General features: G+C 42.3%; 1 protein-coding gene across 4 annotated transcripts in view; it reads left to right on the top strand.

The window, feature by feature from the left end:
- Positions 1-13,990: 13,990 nt before the first annotated feature.
- Positions 13,991-22,114, top strand: part of LOC308081392 (Fc receptor-like protein 5) — a 26,084-nt gene continuing 17,960 nt past the window's right edge. For all 4 annotated transcript variants that reach the window (XM_080457767.1, XM_080457768.1, XM_080457766.1 and 1 more), the window contains exons 1-4: positions 13,991-14,086; positions 17,322-17,363; positions 19,174-19,335; positions 19,566-19,670. The gene's annotated coding sequence lies outside the window, so the exon portion shown is untranslated. The remainder of the gene's footprint in view (positions 14,087-17,321; positions 17,364-19,173; positions 19,336-19,565; positions 19,671-22,114) is intronic.

The following is a 22,114-nucleotide window of genomic DNA, read 5'->3' as shown; positions in this document are numbered from 1 at the left end:
AAGTGACTTCGAAGGGATGGATCGTTATTTATCAGCAGATGGTGTGTTATAGAATGAGGGGGGGGGGGTCATCAAACTTTTTTCTTAGTACTGGGGGGGCCATCTTTTTTTTATTTTGGCTTTGGGGGGGGTCATGCAACTTTAATTTGTTGAATTTTGTATTTTTAAAATGATTTTTTGGTTTCTTTCTACTGCTCAGTGCTCTGATTCAAACTCGAAGTTTAAAAAGTTACAAAGGAACGATTGGGGGACACTCTGACCCCGAGATAAATATGTGGATCGCCCCTGTTCCTGTCCCCTTGGTGTACATTTTGTACACCATAATCACAGCACAGCTTAATGACGGACAAGGAAGCTCAAGTCCCGTTTGCCCAAATCTTTTACAGTAGGGTGCAGGTGCAGGCCAATGCATAATCAAAGACAATGAGACACGGTGTGAGCTTCGGATTGCAACCTACATTGCGTGCCATAATACATCCATCAGTGCCATGGAAGATCTGTCGATATTCTACACAGGATGAATTAGGAGCTTTCAAAATACACAGGACCAAATTACAACAATACAGCAGTTAAAGTCTGTCCTGGCACCAAACTTTACAGAGGAAGGAATGATATCGTCTCCATATTCTCTCTATCTCGACGAAACCACAGACATATCAATTTGACTAATCTCCTGTGTATGTGTAGCTGCTTTCAGACATTTTCGGGAAGCTAATTAACATAAGCAGCGGCATAGGCAGTAGGAGAGGTGTTCTCACATGCCCTATTTTCCGTCTCGTTCTTGGCGGAATCGTGAGTACAGTAGGCCTACTTGCTAACTCACACAAGATATTACATTGAGACAAGGCATTGGTGATGAGAACTCAAAAGTATCCACCCATCTGAAGGCTGGCAGACCTGCTGTATCTTGTATCCATTGAAATAAATAAAAAGAGGAGAACGAATGGTTTTCTGCTGAGGAAAACTATGTTATGTTATGTTTTATTTATTTGATATGGACATCACAATTACATTGGACAAAACCAGATGCATTGTTTACAGTGTATATAGCACAAGTGCTAATTTACTACTAAACTAAACTATGAAACCATCCATTTACAGTAGGGATGTTCCGAGCAATATATTTCCCTGACATGCACACAACATTTCTGAAAAGAGTTTGAGTGAGTGAGTTTTTAGAATATATGAAAGCCATTTAAAATGTTTATACTATTGGAATGCTCCTAAATAATGAATTAGCCTACATCATGCCATGTTTTTTTCATTGGCTATTTGAAAATAGCAGCTCTACAAGCTCATAACGCATTGTAATGCGACATGTTGTGAGCTTGTAGATGTGCTACTTTTTAAAAAAATCGTGGGAATAAAGTAAAATATTTGAAACATTTTAACAACACAAATCTGGTACGGGGGTCCCGTACCAAATATTTTCAGATGGTCAGTACGACACAATTACATATTAATCTGGGGGTCCTTGACATGAAAATGTTTGAGAAACACTGGTTGCAAACAAATCCAAATAATCAACTACACTTTAGAAACAATCCACAAATGTATGTAGGCCTACTATTGACACGGAGAACTATGTCAGTCAGTCCAAATAATATGCGTCACTGGCGTAGCCAGAACGCTTCAGCTGGGCCTAGGCAGGAGCGAGTGGGCACGAATGAAAAATTGTATGAAAAATTAGGGGGGCCCCCCCACCTCCCCCCTAAAAAAAAACACACAAACAACATACACAAACAAAGAAATTATCAATACATCTACTGTATATACACATAACACATTACAAGTATAGATTTAAAAAAATCTATACTTTTATTGAAATGTGCACCGAAACAGATTTCCATCGTCTACGTTCTCCCATGAGAAAAAACAACATCTCGGACATTATGGAATATAAAGACTTTGGACAAAAGTTCATATTTACCACCATGCTCTCTGAAACCAAGACAATGTGGGCCTATGGAACAAAAGTGTGTTCTCTTTCGTCATCTTTGCAGTAGGTGAGTAAGTAATTAATTGATCTAGTGCTGACAGTGGTGGAAAGTAACTAAGTACATGTACTCAAGTACTGTACTTGAGTATAATGTTAAGGTATTTTTACTTTACTGGAGCAGGCTATTTCCAATTTGCAATACTTTTACTTTCTACTCCAATACATCTCAGAGGCAAATATTATACTTTTACTCCACTACAATTATTTGAAAACTTCAGTTAGTTGCTTTGTAGATTTTAATTATTATGACAAAACATACATTAACCACTTCAGCCCTATTTAAACTTTGGCTATTTGAAAATAGACGATCTACAAGCTCACAAGCGATGCGACGCGTTGTGAGCTTGTAGATCTGTTATCACAATGTCAAAACATACCGATCTGATTCTTGTTTGGGTGAAGAAACGCCAGACAGACGAACACTCACGTTGCGTTGTGGACGGCTCTCCGTTGGTTTTGTTGTTGTTGTTGAGGAAAAGGAAGACAACCACTTCCTGTGTCAGTCTCTCTAACAATAGATTTACACGTTTTATAAATGCAACTATTTGCCATTGGAGTCGGAGTCAACATGTGTAAGGTACAATCACTATTCAGCCCATTCAAAGCGTGCAAATAAACGCATCAATGAATTAATAAATATATAAATAAATGTTCATTCCCTCCTGGGATTCGAACTCTTCCCAATGTCAGCATAAATACACCAGAGAGGCGCTTACTCCGGAGAGCCATTCTTTTCACAACAAATAGGTACCATAAACAAATCATAGAGTATACAACCAGCCATTAAAAAACAAAACAGACATGGTCACAGATTAACTTGAGACCTCAGTCACCACACTGATTTTATTTTACTGGTCTCCAACACGGCTGTTTACTACAGATTTGTTTCTAAAATATCTCACCATGATCATCTATTATTCATTATGTTATAGGCTACTTAGAAATAGTAAATATGACGCATGATATAGGTTAGATAAACTGTTTATAACATGACCAATTATAGAGAAAATATGGCCAAAAGTGTCTGAAACCCCACATTACAGTGACGTGATTATTGACCAGTCAATTTTAAATGTCCTACAAATTATTGAAGCTAATGTTTATGTAATCTAATCACCTGGAAATAGTATGTTTAAGATACAGTTGCAGTCGCTGCACAGAAAATGGCATTTCAAGGCATGTCCATTTAGAGCTCTGGTCTCCGTTAGGAGCGGTGCTCCTCCCATTGACTGCAAATTCCACTACCGTGCGAGGTCTCCAACTGTAGTAAAACTAAAGAAAACGATTTCGCTACTCATCGAAACAAAGGCTGTTTTGTTTTGCTGAAAAACTATTCTCCACGGTGGGTTACACCTCAGCACACCACCTTCTCTGTATAATACACTTTTTGGGCAGAAAATAAAACATGTCCACCAGACGGAAATTATTTAAATTACTCACCTGCGCCCTCTACAGATCTGGTCAATATAAATAACCATTGATCATTAGGCCTACCATTGATCATAAATCATGCGTCATATTTACTATTTCTAAGTAGCCTATAACATAATGAATAATAGATGATCATGGTGAGATATTTTGGAAACAAATCTGTACTAAACAGCCGTGTTGGAGACCAGTAAAATAAAATCAGTGTAGTGACTTGAGGTCTCAAGTTGATCCATGTCTGTTTTGTTTTTTAATGGCTGGTTGTATACTCTATGACTTGTTAACGGTACGATATTGTTATGAGAAGAATGGCTCACCGGTGTAAGCACCTGTCTGGTGAATTTATGCCGACGTTGGGAGTGGTTCGAATCCCCGAGGGGATAAACAATGATTTATGTATTCATTGATGCGTTTATTTCCACGCTTTAAATGGGCTGAATAGATATTGTACCTTACACACGATGACTCCGACTCCAATGGTGAATAGTGGCATTTATAAAACGTTTAACTTTAAATCTATTGTTAGAGACTGACACAGGAAAGAGTGGTTGTCTTCCTGTTTCTCAACAACAACAAAACCAACGGAGAATCAGCGCCCAACGCAACGTCAGTGTTCGTCTGTCTGACGTTTCTTCATCCAAACAAGAATCAGATCGGTATGTTTTGTGATATGGGAAAAAAACAAAACAGGCATTGACGAGGACAGCTACGTGTTCTTTCACCGTCGACAACATCTGCTGTTACTAGGACAACAGTAGACTCGGTCTCAAGTTGATCTGGTCTCGTCTTAATCTTTGTCACCGAATCTACGAGAGTTGTAGGGTTCCCCCCCCCCCATGGACACAGGGATCTTCAGCACTATACCCCGTAGACACTCCAAACATGTACAAATTGAAAATAAAGGTGCTTACCCCCATGCCCCAAATGTCAACTCTCGCTGCGGGGTAGTAGTTTAATGTAATAATCCATATATTTCAATAAAGAAGTGTTTTAATGCCGTCTGTGGCCGATTCTGTAGGAAGTTCGCAATGGGCGGTAGTGACGCGCCCATCTGGTGAAACCCGGAATTACACTCAATGTAAACAGGAAGTAAACGAGGGTGAAAAAGTAGCGTTCGGCCACAGACGGCATTAAAACACTTCTTTATTGAAAGATATGGATTATTACATTAAACTACTACTCCATGTGTGGCTAGCCGTATACAGATTGGACACAGCACTGATGTAACCAAGTTGCAGGTTAACAAAATAAATGTAATTTAAACTTAATGTTTTGAGGGCAAAAATAATTATTAATGAATAAAAAAAACACAAAAAAACTAATCCGTGTTCAATCGGATAGGTGGCCATTTTTTTTTTTTCAATCCCTTTGCAGCCTCTTCCTTCCCTCAAAATAACTTTTAGAACATATAATATAACTTAACCTTACCTGTCACAGTTGTGTAACAGCTGGTCCAAATGATCAGGAAAATGTTGAAATAAATCCACAAGGATGATTTCACAGTACAAATGTTGACTTCGCAGGACGAAAATGAGACAGAGTGAATTGCCATGATTCCCTGCTCCTTCATCTCAAGAAAAGGGACACACTTTACTTTCGTTTTAAGTTGTTTACAACGTAACGTCCTATTAAATGCTGTTCCAGTAGAGGTCCCTGTTGCTCAGCTATTTTATTGGATTATAGAAGTAGTCCGGGAGTCATGGGGCTTAACGTGGTTTCGTCGGTTAAAGTTTTTTTCTCAACTGATTCTTGCTGCTGGGGGTCCCCTCTTAAGGATTCAAGAGGGTGCCCAGTGAAATCCCTTGAGCATTTTTTATTATTAACCCCTTAATGCCCAAAACACAAAAAATGCACCCAAAATAGACTTCTATGGTATTTCATGCAAAATACTTCATCTAATTGCTTAAAATTTGCTTTCTACAGTGTGTATCCATGTAAGTGGATGTGTACAGTGCATTAGATTTAATATTTGTAAACTTTTAAATATTAACCCCTTCATTCCCAGAACAACTTAATCTTTAAACTGTGATATTGTGAAATAGAACATGCACAGAAATCAAATCAAATGCATCAGATCTGCTTTCTACTAAGTCTAATAGTGGAACTGGTCATGTTTCCTTTTGGATGAATGCATATTAACCCTTTGAGGCCAACCATCTTTTAGTCATTAACCCTTAAATGCCCAAAAAAAAAAACGTTTTTTATGGCATTTTATGCAAAAATATTGATTTAGCGCATCAAATTGGAATATGTGTTTGTATGGGCCACGGTCCGTGGCCCATCGCTGCCCCAGGAAGAGGCCTCTTCCTGGGCATGGTCCCTACCTATACTACTAGATGGCACCAGTCGGCCCTTCTCCCTGGCTCTCCCCTTCACACAGGGCAAGGGCCAGGGAGCCCAGTGCCTCACGGCACAGTGCCGGGTGCACACTCGCCTGCTCTACCCGCCCCGGGAGCCACCGTCCCTGGGTAGGAGGTGGTCCATGGACCCCCGATGGGGACCAGGGACCGGGGACGGCGCCGCCTTGTGGACTCCGGCGGTATTGCGCCCCGCGGCCACCACAGGCCTATCCAGGCTTGTGGATCTGCTCTTTTTCGACCGCAGGACTTTGTCCTTTTTCCAGACCCACGGCTGGGGACCCCCAGGGAACCCCGGGGAGGCCTCGACCCGGCCCAGGGAGCCCCCAAGCTGGGTGCTCGCTCCAGTCCGGGGACCCCCGGGGGTCCCCGGCTCCAGAGGCTCGAGCCTGGCCACTCGGCCGGTCGGCTCGGGCCTCTCCGGCCAGGGACCCCCGGGGAGGCTTCGACCCGGCCCAGGGAGCCTCGAAGCTGGGTACTCGCTCCAGTCCGGGGGACCCACGCCTCCGGGGGACACCCGGCTCTCCAGGCGGTCCCGTGGACCCACTCTTAAGAACCCCTCGGCGGGCGTTAAGTGAAGTGGCAGGCCGCGGCCAAAGCACCGCGTGGACCTGGTGGTACAAACGGCGACGAGCGCCCATGGGACTATTATGGACTTAGCGCGTTGGACCCGGCACACCGGCCGGTCCCGCGGACTTAGCGCCTTGGACGCTAAGTCGGGCGGGGAGAAGCCTCCGTCCCCGGGCCGGGGACAAGCCTGCTCCTCAACAGAGTCAAGCTCAACAGGGTGTTCTTTCCCCGCTGAATCTGCCCCGTTCCCGGGAGGCGCCGTCACCCCTGGGAGTGCGGCGCGCTCTGAAAAAGGTTGTTAGTTTAACGTCAGGTACGCCGGGGGGCCACGTGCCGGCCCCGGCGTCCCGGACAAAAGGTTGGATCGAGGGTTGACTCTCAATAGATCGCGGTCATACAGCCGCTCTGCTACTTACGAGACCCTGACCCAGAATCAGGTCGTTTACGAGTCATTTGGCACCAAGTTGTTCACAAACATGAAGTGCGCGTCCGGAGGGGGGCCGCCATCTTTTGGCGACCCCCCGTAAAGCTCAGGCGCGCAAGCAACCTGAGCCACCTTCGCCGCGAGCCCTTCCAGGCCGACCCAGAGCCGGTCGCGCCGCAGCGCCACGGAGAAAGTGCGCCCGGCGAGGGCACGGCAGCGCCCGGGGCGGGGTCCCCCTGAAAGGGAGATCCCCGGCCGGGTTGAGTCCTCCGGGCAGACTGCGCGGACCCCACTAGTTTACCTCTTAACGGTTTCACGCCCTGTTGAACTCTCTTCAAAGTTCTTTTCAACTTTCCCTCACGGTACTTGTCCGCTATCGGTCTCATGCCGGTATTTAGCCTTAGATGGAGTTTACCACCAGCTTTGGGCTGCATTCGCAAACAACCCGACTCAGAGGAGACGTTGCCCCGGGGCGACGGGGGCCGCTACCAGCCTCACACCGTCCACGGGCTGAGCCTCTATCAGAAGAACTCAGGCCCCCGATCGACACCCGGGCGACAGCCGTCTCCTGTACGCCACATTTCCCGCGCCCACCGCGGGCGGGGATTCGGCGCTGGGCTCTTCCCTCTTCGCTCGCCGCTACTGGGGGAATCCTTGTTAGTTTCTTTTCCTCCGCTTAGTAATATGCTTAAATTCAGCGGGTCGTCTCGTCTGACCTGAGGTCGTAAAGCAACGGGTTGCTGGTGGCGGCTCCCCCCGTGAGCGAGGAGGCTCACCGAGACGCGGTGAGAAGACCGCCAGCCTCCCCAGGAACCGCCTCGCCCCGGGCTTCGCGACGGCCAAGCTCCATAGGTGCGTTCTGGAACAAGTCGGCGCCTCGCCCGGGAGACTTTTTCACAGGAGGGAGGCAGGGACGAGCCATACGCCTCCCGGGCCACGGGGAGGGGACAGGGAGGTACGACGCGGAGATCCAGGAGGAGGGGGCCCGCGCCGCCACCCGAGACGGAGCCTCGTGCTGGGCATCGCGACGGCCAAGCTCCATAGGTACGGTCTGGAGCGAGTCGGCGTCTCGCCCGGGAGACTTTTTCAAAGGAGGGAGGCAGGCACGAGCCAGACGCCTCCTGGGCTACGGGCAGGTGACAGGGAGGTACGACGCGGAGATCCAGGACAAGGGACCCCTCGCGGCGCCGACACTGCCCCAGGACCATGCCCCGGTTCCGGGCATGGTCCATAGCTACCCGCTGGCACTAGTGGCCACTTTCCCCCCACGCGAAATTTCACGCAGGGGAGAGGCCGTGAGCCCACAGCTTCCTGGGAGCTCTGGACTCTGAAGAAATCCTGGCTTTTTTCCGAATCCTCCAGGATTTGGGGCCTCTCGCGGCGCCGACACTGCCCCAGGACCATTCCCCGGTTCCGGGCATGGTCCATACCCGCTGGCACCAGTGGCCACTTTCCCCCCAAGCGAAATTTCATGCAGGGGAGAGGCCAGAGCCCCAGACACCCGGGGACCCGGGGGGGCACCGACGCGTGCGCACCCCCGGCCCGGATCCAACGAGCCCTCCGCCGGCGCCGGGCGACCCAGGGACAGGGAGGTACCGCCCGTTTTGGCCCGAAAAAGAGCAGATCGACAAGCCGAAAAAAATTGAGATTTTCGGCCGGAGGTCCGCCAGGGGGTCCCCGCGGACCTCTGGAGGCCATACAAACACTATGGGAAAGCTATGGGAAACACCAAATTGGGAATATGTTCTGTAGATATTTTTGTGCAGGATGCTCAAGATGGAAGGCCTGAAAGGGTTAATGTGCATTCATCCAAAAGGAAAAAAGTTCCACTAGTGTAGAAAGCAGATCTAATGTATTTGATTTAATTTGATTTCTGTGCATGTACAATATCACAGTTTAAAGATTATGTTGTTCTGGGCAGGAAGGGGTTAATATTAAAAAATGCATAAATATTAAATCTAATGCACTGTACACATCCACTTACATGGATACACACTGTAGAAACCAAATTTAAGTATTTTGCATGAAATACCATAGAAGTCTATTTTGGGTGAATTATAGTGTTTTGGGCATTAAGGGGTTAATAATTAAAAATGCTCAAGGGATTTCACTGGGCACCCTCTTGAATCCTTAAGAGGGGACCCCCAGCAGCAAGAATCAGTTGAGAAAAAAACTTTAACCGACAAAACCACGTTCAGCCAAAAATCCCCCTTTGACTCCCGGACTAAAGTGCATGTGTCAGAGGGGTGGGGGGGGGAGTTTTCAGGTGTTGGGGGTCAGGGAAGAGGAAGACATTCAACTTCAATGAATCAAATGTAGACAGACAGACAGAATAGATACTGTATTTTCGTTCAACCTGGTGTCCCTACATTTCGGGACTCAATTTTCAATAATATCCTGAATAAATGAGCAAATCTGTGAGCTTGCTATCTGGGAACCCATCGTTTTTTTCTTTTCTTTTGAATTAGCTCTGAATCTGTCTTGAGAGATTAGTGAGCTTGTAATTCTGCTAATTTCATTAGGATTCATTTGAATGTGTTGTCAATGCGACCTGTTGTGTTGAGCTTTCACCAGCTAAAACCATAATAAATGGAATCCAAGCTTCATCAATTTAATCAATGCTGCTAGCTTGACATTACTTGGCTTGCATTTTACTCAACTCAACATGCCTTTTACAGTCATTAGACCATCGTGGGCAATAGAAAACTTGCTGTTGCAATGGGCAAATGTATAATTATTTTGAATAATCTGAAAAGTGCGTTTTGAATTAATTTTTGACCCTGTCTGTAATAGAAATCAAGAAGATTAGACCGACCGCAACCCAGGCTTTTATTCCTCTCCTCGCGCCTCTCAGACCAAGGCTGCGGTCACTAGCAGACACCCACCCCAGTCTGCCACGGCGATGGCGTGATGAAGAGATAGCTGGGAATCTGGTATTTTGGTCACAAACGCTTGCTTTCCATATTGGTGTCTTCCCGGTTTTAATAGTTTCAGCTCTGCAGTTCTAATTATTGGAAATTACATTGGTGTAAGTAGAAAACATGGCAGTTATCTTGTTTTCATTGTTATTATTTAAAAGAATATATCAATATATCAATCAATATATCGTCAGTGTCCAGCCGGGACCAGCTAACTCCTTTTTCAGTTTTTTTTCTTTTTTTTCATAAATCAACGCTATTGAACCCCCTCTACATCTGTGTAATTTTTTTTTTAATAATAACATATGAAAAGTATTAAAAAGCGCCTCTGACGAAAACTCCTAACTCCATTGGACCCTCAAACTGTCCGTCAAAAACAAACAACTCCCCCCTCCTCTCAGGCTCTCGAGAAGCTCTGCTTTGTATGAGGCAGACAGGGAGAAGATTTTTCAATGCTTTTGGGAGAACATAAACTGGGAAGAGAAGAGAATGTATGTGCAAGGTTTGATAGATGTCACCCCAGTAAAGAGGAGAAGGGTGTCTTCACAAAGGTCATCTGCTCGTGTTTTCTTTTTAAATGTTAATGGACAGAGAATGAGTGTGTGCAGGAGTTTGTTTCAAACATCTCCAAGAGCTCAAGGAGATTATGCCAAAATACTTTCACAGCTATTATGACAATCTAAAGCACTAAGAAACACCCACCACACACACGCAACACACAACACACAACAGTGTGATAATAAAATGTTGATAGGTATATGATAGGTAAATTCAACTGTGGTTGTTATTGTTAGTGCAGTAGGCTACAGATTTGATAGGCTAAAGATTCTATTTTTCATGAATGTATTTTGTATTTATATGCCATTTTTTTTTATTGTTGGTGTGCCATGATCGCTTTTGTTAAATACATGATTGAGTATTGAGGCAGAATTGTTTGTTGCACTCAACTGTAGAAGAACAACAGTGGTAACAGTTAGATCCATGGTTGTTTACAATGCATGTTAAAATAAAAGTTGTTTAAGTACAGAATTCAGCTTGATCTATAGTATATGAGGATGGCGCTCACCATAAATAGCTGATCTCCAAGCTCACAATGCGTTGTGATGTGTTGTGAGCTTTGAGATCCATTGCCAGCTGTTCTTATCAATGATGGACAAAACCTCCTAACTCCACTTGCACTGGATTTGGGTAAAGTGGTGATAATATAATGACACATGCAAGTATCTGATAATATATAAAGTCACAATACCAAGTTTGATGAGGCAGTATTGCTTTGTTTTAAAAATATAAGGTTTTCTTCATTTTCTGAAAAATTGATATTTTGTTTTTCATTTCCTGAACAATTACCATTTTGGATTTAGCTGGTTCCGGCCGAACAGCAGAGATATCAACACTATAGGTGTGATCAACAGCTTTGGGCTCTACTGTAGTTTTGCTTGATGGAGACTAAATTCACAGACTACACGAGAATCAGAATGGCCAACACTGTAACACAGAAAGGTTTAAACCATGTAAACGGCTGAACACTTATCTAATGTTTCAGTATGTTTCACATTCTACCACCAGAGAACACTGTTGACTCATATTTAGAGAACTGAGGCCCCCACAAGAGTTCCCTGTATGTAAATGTACCTCATTTATAAATGCTGTCATTTTTACAACTGAACCAGTGGTGTGTTCTACCGCGTTACGCTATATACGTAGTATGACGTGCAGAATTTTTTGAAAAAAAGCGTAGCCCTCTACTAACCATTTCATCCATTGACCCCGCTTTGATACGAGGCGGCGCGAGGAGGAGGAGGAGGAGGCGCGAAGCGGGGCTTTGATATGAGGCGGCGCGAGGAGGAGGAGGAGGAGGAGGCGCAAGGCGGGGCTTTGATGCGACGCGGACCGCACGTGATAATAGTTATTGTCCATGACGGAGGCACGCCGACTCAGCAGAGCTTGAGGCCGAGGAGGCGCGCCCTCGCCCAGGCGCGAGTGCCCGCGCCGACCGGCCGAAGGTCTGCTGAGTCGAATCAGCGCCGTCCGAGTTGTAACCCGATAGGGGGAGAATAGATCTTTTTATGGGTTACTATCATACAGTCTATGGTTACTATCCAGTGTCCACGACGACACACATGTGTGCGTGTGCATGTGTGCGCATGCACACACGCACACGCGTGAACACATGCACACGCACACACGCATGTGCATGCGTGTGGATTCAGTGTGCATTCATTGCCCTCTAGCGTTGGTTCTACAGAATTGGTGAAAAGCGCCCCTATTCCAATTGACCTGGAATGCCAATTTACCTGTAACACATATATATATATATATATATATATATATTGTGGGGTGTCGCTAGGCAACCGCCTGCCAGGTAAGCACCTCAGCAGGGAGAGTCAGTGGGGCAGAGGCGGTGCGCGGCCAGCCAGGCCCCGCCCCCAGCTGGGTTGAGTGCAGGTCTCCGCCATGCCAGGTTGTCTACCTAGGGCCCGCAAATTGTGGAAGGCAGTTATAGACATTTGGAAAGGTATATTAGAAATCTGACTGATATATCTTGATCACAAGACTTCAGATATCATGTATACGGATTTCTGTGCAGAGTTTTGGACAAAGGTTGTAGGAGTTGCTGCAAAAAGTGTGTTTTGATGAAAACGCAAAATGGTGGAAAATGTGGTTGGCACAAATGGTCGGGGCCTATATGGGGAACGGGCCGAAAGTGAGGAATAATTATCCCTGCCAGGAGGCCGGAACAGTCGAAGGCGAGGGATTATGTTTTCAGTCAGCAATTCACATACTGGCCTCTTACCAGGGCAGGAATTTCACAGAGGCCATGAAGGCCATGTAGCCCCTCAGTTTGGCCTTCTGCCCCTCAAAACATCATATTCCCATGAGGCCACAGTGGCCTTGATGCCCCACCCGCACTGCCCCAGCTGATTACCGTTTTACCATCTTGGGGGGGCAGTGGCTCAGGGGTAGAGTGGCCGGTAGAGCGGCCGGATGGCAACCGCAAGGTTCCCAGTTCGATCCCGGGCTTGTGTCGACTAACTGGTCTCTTGAAATTTGAACCCCCCCTATTCCATCTTCAAGTGAATCCATGCCATGTGGCCTTGCCCCTAAAATAACTAAATGCCAGGCCTGCCTATAACTCATGAACCGTAGAGCAAACTTATCTGGATTCCTTGGATCATGACAGAACTTCGCACATAGCCCACGCCCATTTCCACCTGAAAAGATCTTTCGTCCTTGGATCATGACGCAACTTTGCACATAGGCCACCCCCATTTCCACCTGACAAGATCTTTCGCTATTTCACGTTTTTTGCCAAGCACACTTGTTGCTACTACTCCTACAGATGTTGTTCAAAACACACGCAAATCAGCGTTTTTCAGATTCAGATTCCCTTCTGATTGGCTACGATTGACTATCAAAGTTTGCAGAAGGGGCCCGTTTTGCACAAAATGCCACAAATCATGAACACAGCCTCTGATGATTGCCATGAAACTGCCATGCACACAAACTGCCAGTAGGCCATGGACGAGCCTTCACCATATTTTTTTCAAATCGGCCAGATGGTGGTGCTATAACAACTGCTTCACGTTTGGCCTATAACTCTTGAACCATAGCTCGTACAATCAACATATTTTCCCCATGGATTCCTTGGATCATGACACAACTCCACATAGACATAATAGGCCTCTGTCATTTGTGCCTGACTAGATTCTCTGCCATTTCACGTTGTCTTCAAAACACACTTTTTTGTTACTCCCACAAATATTTTCCAACACTCACACAAATCGGTCTTTAAAAAGTTTACTCACTGATTAGATGGCAGACTCCATGGAATTCGATTCGAGTTGAGCCCCCAGGAGCATGCTCATAATTCGGTGCCTATGCACTGTTGCACTGTGTTATTGTAATTGTACTCTATTATGTAAATGTTTTGTTAATTGTAACATTGTATTGCTGCTATCTTTAACAGGGCTCCCTTGTAAAAGAGATGTAGTATCTCACTTACTTGTACAAATAAAGGTCAAATAAAAATTAAAAAAATAGTGTGTGTGTGTGTGTGTGTGTGTGTGTGTGTGTGTGTGTGTGTGTGTGTGTGTGTGTGTGTGTGTGTGTGTGTGTGTGTGTGTGTGTGTGTTTGTGTGTGTGTGTGTGTGTGTGTGTGTGCGTGCGTGCGTGCGTGCGTGCGTGCGTGCGTGCGTGCGTGCGTGCGTGCGTGCGTGTGGGTGTGTGTGTTTGTATGCACGTGCACATGTTCGTGCATCTTACCAAACAGGAAAGGGGCACTTGCAGCCAACAAGCTGCAGAAGGGTCTACGTCAAACCACATCGCTCTCAGTCAGTGTTAGTCAGTCAGTTTGTCAAGATGAAATTTGGATCAGCTCATATAATATCATGTGAGTACTTTATTTCAATTGTATTTCACTTCACGATAACCATTAAACTTTATTTAGTTGATCCAGAGCATCAGAGAACACTTGCTCTTTTTACTAACTAATTCTGCTTTGCACTCATAAAAAAAAAACACACACACAAATTCCTATTTTCTTACCACATTAAGTGCTGTTTAGCATTTGAAGCAAATGGATGGCTCGTTTCACAAAACCTAGACAGCAGATTCACCCAGGATTTTTCAGTTATCCTGGCTGAGCTTAATCTTGTTTATGATTCGGTTTACATTAGTGCGGTGATAGAACAAATAACAATGTAGAATGTAGTTTGTAAAAATATATATATTTATATTTATAAACATCCAAATTATGCTGAAAAACCAGTGGAGTTTCAACCGTTTCAACGTAAGGGCCAATGTCGATAGCTACTACTGCTGGGTTACTCGACGAGGTGTGTCTTTTCCTCGGACGCCCGCTAAGAAGTTGTAGCCTAATGTTACTCTCCTCTTATCAAAAAAACTGAAAATGAACCTAATTTAAAGCCTTAACCTAATATAGTTAGTTTCACTATTTTGTTTAGCCTATTATTATAGCACTAGTACTGTATGTGTGCACGTGAGTGTTTCTTGTTTTACAACTATACATTATTTGATATAATTATATATTATATAAAATATGCAAATATATGCAAATATAAAAAATAGTAAAGCATTGAAATTCAAATGGAATTATAGAGCAAAACTGACAGCACTTGTTTACATGAAAGTATTGGCACATAGTTACCAGACCAGGCTAATAGCCAGGCTTAATTCCTCCTGGTGCCTTATCTGTTCATAGTCAATCTGATCAGAAACCAACACGTTTTTCACAGTTATTTAATTATTATTATCATTATTACTATTATTATTATTATTATTATTATGTGTGTGTGTGTGTGTGTGTGTGTGTGTGTGTGTGTGTGTGTGTGTGTGTGTGTGTGTGTGTGTGTGTGTGTGTGTGTGTGTGTGTGTGTGTGTGTTGCCTTGTTTGTATTAACCTACATTAATTAATTGATTTTATTTGGTGACATAAAACAAGAGCACTCCGACTGCGTGAATTTCAGTAAATGTGCTATCAATGCAATTTTCAAATGTTTACCCTGTAGATGTGCAGTATGCCTACAACCCATTTCAACTAAATTGCATTTGTACATCCACTGCATGTTATACAATAAAGTTTTGTAGTCAGTGACTAAAAGAAAGAAAAATGAATAATAATAATAACTCTAAAAGTAAAAATACTTAGATGTAGTTATTTTGCAGACATTTTATAAGCGCTGTTTTAAAAGTGCTTAGAATAACACATTACTATTCAACTACCGCTTAAGCCCTACAGTATATATTGTACTTCATTATACGACAAATAACAAAAATGGCCTATCTATTAGCTGCAAAAGGCAGGAGGCAGGAGGCAGGAGCTTGTAGATTGAATATTTTTTAAATAATATAAATAAATCTACTGTTAATATTTAAACATTGTAGCCCCGACGGCACCTAGGCTTCAATGTAACCTGACAGCGCATCACGGGTTTGAGTCCCGTTCCCGACGAGCTTTGCTGCATGTCTCTCCCCATCTCTCCCCCCCTGTTTACTGTCTGTCTCTACTGTTAAACTATAGATAAAGACCAACATCCCCCCCCCAAAAAAAAAATGTAAAAAAAAAATGATATTTAAACATTGTGATCATTCAAATTTAGAAAAAAATTGTGATTGTTAACTTATGGGCGATACATTTTGCTATGTGTTGGGATACAACTGCATGCAACTGCATGCCACCGTCTGCATGCCACCGTCACTGGAGATAAGGGATTACACAAGGGAATAGTGTGTGCATGTAAGCCTACAGTAGGTGCAATATCGTGCAGAGATTCCACTTTAATTTAATTATTTATTTGGCAGTGTGCACATCAGTGTAGTCTATTCAAATCAATTGATACAAAACTTAATCTTTTGTCCTTTTATTTTATTTTTTAAAACATTCAAGTCAATAATTTAGGAAATATAACAATGGTCTATAAGGACACTCAAATACATCCAGTTTTTATAAAAAGCTAGTTTTAAAAAAATGTTACTGTTATTGATTGTTACAAATGTTACTGTTATATTGTGCTTACAGTATGAAGCCTGCTGTTTATATTGCTTTCAACGTTTGATGAATATTGCAGTTGTTGAGATGATTGTGGTAATCAGGGACGTAAAAAGAGTTGTAAATCTGTAGCTCCAGATTAAATGTGGGCTGCAGGAGAATTATATACCAGGTATAATCAATGGAGAGCAGGTCACTATTGAGAAATAAACCCCGACAGGGTGATTTGCCTGGGGTGTAGTCAGGGCCGGCGCGTCCATGCAGGCGACCTAGGCGGCCACCTAGAGCGGCAGTTTGGAGAGGCGGAAAAAAAAGTCGGGAAAAATAATAATAATGATAATAAATCGCTAAAATCAGAATTAAATAACATAACCCTAACCTAACCCTAATCCTAACCCTAAAACCGAAATAAAGTAGCCAAAAACGTGTCATAATCCGCCCAAAACCCGACGGCGCATCAGAGGAATCTCGCCTAGAGCGCTGATCAGCCTAGAACCGGCGCTGGGTGTAGTCACCCTGTCTGGGTTTATTTCTCAATGATGACCCGCTCCCCATTGATTATCCGGCTTATTATATGGCTACTTAAAGGGATATTTCACTTTCAAAAAAACTTTTGGTCATTTTATCATCTACTCAGGCCTTTGTGAACCCCCCCCAGACAGTTTTTAAGTTGCTTGATTCATTATTTAGATATTTGATATTCATTTTATCAGACACGCTCCCTTCCTATACAAACCCATTGTAACTTCAAACTCAATTTTAACCATGTTAGATTTATCAAAAACACCCGTCCTTGGTTCTGGTGACTCACCCTGCCCTCCTAATGCGTGAGGGGGCCGTGTTTTTCCGATTACTTTTTTCATTTATTTTATTTACATTTTTTATTGTATTAAATTGTTTTCATTTTCCAAAGAAAATATTAAAAATAAATGAAAAAAGTAATTGAAAAAACACGAACTTTTGAACTGAACGAAGGGCTGAACTGATTAAATTTACATTGGATCCTTTCATTTAATTCACCACATAAAGCCCTGCCACCCCCCCCTCTCTCTCTCTCTCTCTCTCTCTCTCTCTCTCTCTCTCTCTCTCTCTCTCTCCCCCCCCCCCCCCCCCACAGTGGTGTATCTCCTCGTCTGCTGTGGACCTGCTCAAACAGATGGTGAGACAACTTCAATGCATTGCATTATGGGGAGGCTAGTATGAGACAAGCCATCTGATTGTTTAGGAATGTGCTCCAACTATGCTATTAATAAAACATAAACATTCATTCAGATCTCCGATACATCTGGGGACTTATACAATTTAATTTAGAACAGTGCTAGAACAGTAGCGAGAATGGCCGCTAACAAACCTGCACTTACACTGATTTGGATACTAATCCTATCACCGCCCAAAATAACTTTGGATTGGTTCTGTAATAAAAGCTGCACTATGTAACTTTCCTCTTCTACCCCAGATTTTAACCCGTTTTCCTGCACAAGTGCTGACATTTTTACATTAAGCTTCATGTCAACATTTTTGTCAGATCCTGTGTCTAGGTGAGATATGACCTTTGACACGATCTAAATGTCTCAATAGAAGAGCAGGAAGACAAAACACAACCACCCCAATTGTATAAATTATACTGTATTAACACACTCCACCAGATTAAACAAAATTGCATTTTATTCATTTAAAAAAAGTTACATAGTGCCGCTTTAACTCTCCAATGCTTTCCACACAGTTTTAACAACATAAACCAAGATGTGATTGTCCTCGAAAGAGAAAAGATAATTTTGTCAATTTGAATAGTCTGCATTACAGTAGCATTGTATATAGTAGTAGTTTTACGCAGAACACTTCCTAATGATGCATGGTTAACTGTGCTTTTGTTGTTGACTTAGCAACCCCTGTGATCCTAAAACAAGGTATTAAAATAGAAAACATATGGATCTGTTCATTTTAACTCAGTAATTGTGTGATAACAATCGTATTGATACATTGAATTAATGATTTTCACAGTTTATTTGTAGCTTTATGCATGTTGAGGAGAACCTTACAGTAGTCTGTGCAGTCATTTTGCAAACTGGCTAGTCGTGAACAGACAGATCATTCAACAGCATGCCATTGCCTGCGGGCTAAACAAGAGTTATTAGTGTGAAAATATATTTAATATATTTATGCTGAACATTGCAGACTTAATGAGCATTGAAACGACTGCATTACATTTATTTTGCCTAGACACCTGGATCCATGCTGTAAACAATTGCTTTATACCAGAAATGTAAATTAAATACTGCACTCCTTTTGGCATTTTGGTCTTTCCCTTTCATTCTGCAGTCTCTGAAGTGATGCTGCTATCTCACTGTAGGTCATATGATTAATGATAGCTTTTGCCAACAAGATTATTATCCATCATTAGTCTCTTATTCCGAATCATGTTTAAATCCATTTACCAACTATTCGCCGGGCGTTCCTTTTGTTTGCTGTTAGACATAAGCAAACACTGCTTATACATACATACATGTATGTATGTATGTATGTATGTATGTATGTATGTATGTATGTATGTATGTATGTATGTATGTATGTATGTATGTATGTATGTATGTATGTATGTATGTTCTTGAATATGACAAAAAAAAAAAGATCTTGCGATAATGGCTTAAGCTGAGATCTCCTCATAAAAAAGAACATCCTCCACCGACTTCCACAGATGATGATACAGTCAGATGTATTTCTTTCATCCAATGTTAATGTTGTTATTTACAGTGATAGCAGCTCACATCTGCTTATGTCTATAGCCAGTATGTCTCACTCTAATCCCTGTCTTTCTTTCTTTCTTTCTTTCTTTCTTTCTTTCTTTCTTTCTTTCTTTCTTTCTTTCTTTCTTTCTTTCTTTCTTTCTTTCTTTCTTTCTTTCTTCCTTTCTTTCTTTCTTTCTTTCTTTCTTTCTTTCTTTCTGTCTGGTCCTCTCTCTCTTCTTCCAGTGTCTCTGAGAGTCCGTCCTGACAGAAATCAGTTCTTTCAACATGAGTCCATCTCACTGAGCTGTGAGGAAGAAGGGAACTCTACACTGGAGTGGTCTGTGAAAAGACAGACCAATGACAGGGTGAATGGAACCTGCAACGATGACTGGGGAGAAACCAAAGGTATGTAGGGATAGGGAGGTAGGTAGGTGCATACATACTGTACATACATACATACATACATACATACATACATACATACATACATACATACATACATACATACATACATACATACATACATACATACTGTACATACATACATACATACATACATACATACATACATACATACATACATACATAGGCTTTTAACTGAAATCCCTCTTTATTTTCATTGTGATTCTGTATAGGAGCATCCTGTGTCATGGGGTTCCTGTATACCTGGGACAGTGGACTTTATTGGTGTGAGTCCAAGTCAGGGGAACTCAGCCAGTCCATCAACATGACCATCTCTGGTACAATCATTATAATTACATCAATATAATCAATATGTTGTAGTTACTAGAGAGACATAATTCACATAGTCCTGTTTTTGTAAACGTGCAACCTTTGACATGTGGGCGGTTAACCACGGTTAACAGCCCACATATATGACATCATATCAATACATAACATTGTAGTCCTATGTGTGGGTTCAAATAGGGCCTAAAACTGTATTGTAACATACATTACAGTCTACAGTATCTCATTCTGTATGGCTGTTTTCTTCTCTTCTCTTCCATTTTTTTTTTATGTTTCGTAAAATGTTGTATGAGGAACAAACAAAGTGATTTTTTTCATTAATATTCTGTTAATATTTTATATTACTTCATTTTGGTTAATTTTGGTTATTTAGTCCTGAACGGTTAGTGACACACATGTCAGTTAACCGTCCCATCTCTAGCATCATTGTTAACACTATACTGTAGTTTCATTCTCATTCAAGGGGTATATGATGTCCCACTGTTTCTATACCGAGCCATATTGTGTTATACTAATCTTGAGAAGTCAGGACTCCGTCTGTTCTCTTGATGAACAATAATATTTTAAAGCTGTAATCTGGAACATTTTTAGTAAATAAAACATTATTCTAACCAATCTGTATGGTAGATTATGTTGACTAACACAACTGTGGTGGTTGTGTTTGGTCTCCCTGTTCTTCTATAGTGAAATGTACAACATCCTGTGTTGAGGGAGGAACGCTACTGATTGACAAGAAGCTCAAGTACAATATCTACCCTGTAAGCGGGTGTTCTATTTTAGCTCAGCAGTAGAAATGTTGACCCTCACACGAGGGACACAGGTTTGAATCAAGGGTAGTCCATAAATGTCACTTATTGCAGCTTTAAGTTTGAAACATAAATGATCACCTAGGTTTATCTCTCGGACGTTAACCAACCTCAGGCTGATATGATAGGCGATAATTTGTTTATTACCTATTTATTCAAGACAAAGAGAATGCAGCATTTGATCAACACTTTAAACTGGCTTCACATATTGGTGGAGTGTTGCGTAGTTTGTGCCACTGCTCAAATATAAGTGGCACAATAGAGCTCCATTCACATAACTAGGACGCCGCCTTTCAGGGCCTGGCCTATTTGGAATGTGTCACCACTTTTGTACCTTATGTCTAACTCAGGGGTCATCACCATGCCAGCTTGTGACAGATATTTTGATCAATATTTTATTTTTGTCACAGACATACAAAATAACTGGTCTTTAATTTTACCAGAAACCCAAATGACTAGCGCTGAATGTATTCTAATGGACTCGTAATGTGCCATAGTGTCTATGCCAGTGTGCTACACATTTTAGAACAGTAGGGCCCCCTCTGTGCCCCAACAGTTTAATTGTGGCATGAGATCTATTTAGCCACCGCCTTTTCTTATTATAGACCCCTAATTAAAATAATGCAAAGATAATAAGTCAATAGTTTATGTATAGTATTGTATAATTATGAAAAAAGTGTAATGCACATCAAACAATAATAAAAACATTATTCATGATTAACATTATATGTCAATGGTTGAAATTTCAGTTCCTTAGTTTATTTATTTTTCTTAGTTCTCTGTCTGCTGGAAATGTCTAGTCAAATGACGTGTGGTTTGTCCGCAAGTGTCTTTCCAAGTTCCCTTTCTTCACTTACTGCGTAGTTGTTGCAATTCATTCCCAAACTCATTCAACTGATGTCTTGTCTCATTAGATGTGGTTGAAAAATAGTAGCTTAATAAACAGGTAACATACGTGTACCATTGAAATGCTGCCAGGGTCAATCCTATGTTAATTCACACTGCCCCACTAATCTTTTAGTTTTTAGAGTTGTGGTTTCCGTTAACTCATTCACTGCCACAATTATTGCTGGCCGCGTTTGCCCACTGCCAGAGATTTTTCATTGAAAAAAAAAAGTACTCAGGAGCCGAGATACAGAATTTTTAAGTTTTAAGTTAACAAGGAAGTGGATGGGAGTGTAGATCTTTAAACAATCATATCTCCTTGGTCTTTGGGTCAAATTTGAAAAAAAAAACTAAAAAAAATTAAAAAAAATTACGTTTTTTACGTCAGTGGCAGGATTGGTAAACGGGACAAATTACGTTTTTTACGTCAGTGGCAGTGAATGAGTTAAGGTGAACAAGTATTTGATGTTGATGAGAAAGTCTCAGACCATGTGTAGGTGGTATGATGTAAGGTATGGCAGTGGAACAATGAAATAATGAAGGCAGCTATTAACAAATTCAATTCAATTCAATTCAATTTTATTAAACAAGTTGTCTCAAGACACTTTACATGTAGAGAAGAGACCCGACAATCCCAACCTGAGCAAGCAATTTTGCGACAGTGGCAACGAAAAACTCCCTCTTAACTGGAAGAAACGTGAGGCAGACCCTAGGCTCTAGGGTGGCGGCCTTCTGCCTCGACCGTG

The sequence above is a fragment of the Gymnoscopelus braueri genome (genome assembly GCF_963280865.1).
Source record: "Gymnoscopelus braueri genome assembly, contig: SCAFFOLD_43, whole genome shotgun sequence".
Taxonomy (NCBI): Eukaryota; Metazoa; Chordata; class Actinopteri; order Myctophiformes; family Myctophidae; genus Gymnoscopelus; species Gymnoscopelus braueri.
The sequence above is the reverse complement of the archived record's forward strand: the minus strand, read 5'-3'. Positions and strand labels throughout refer to the sequence as shown.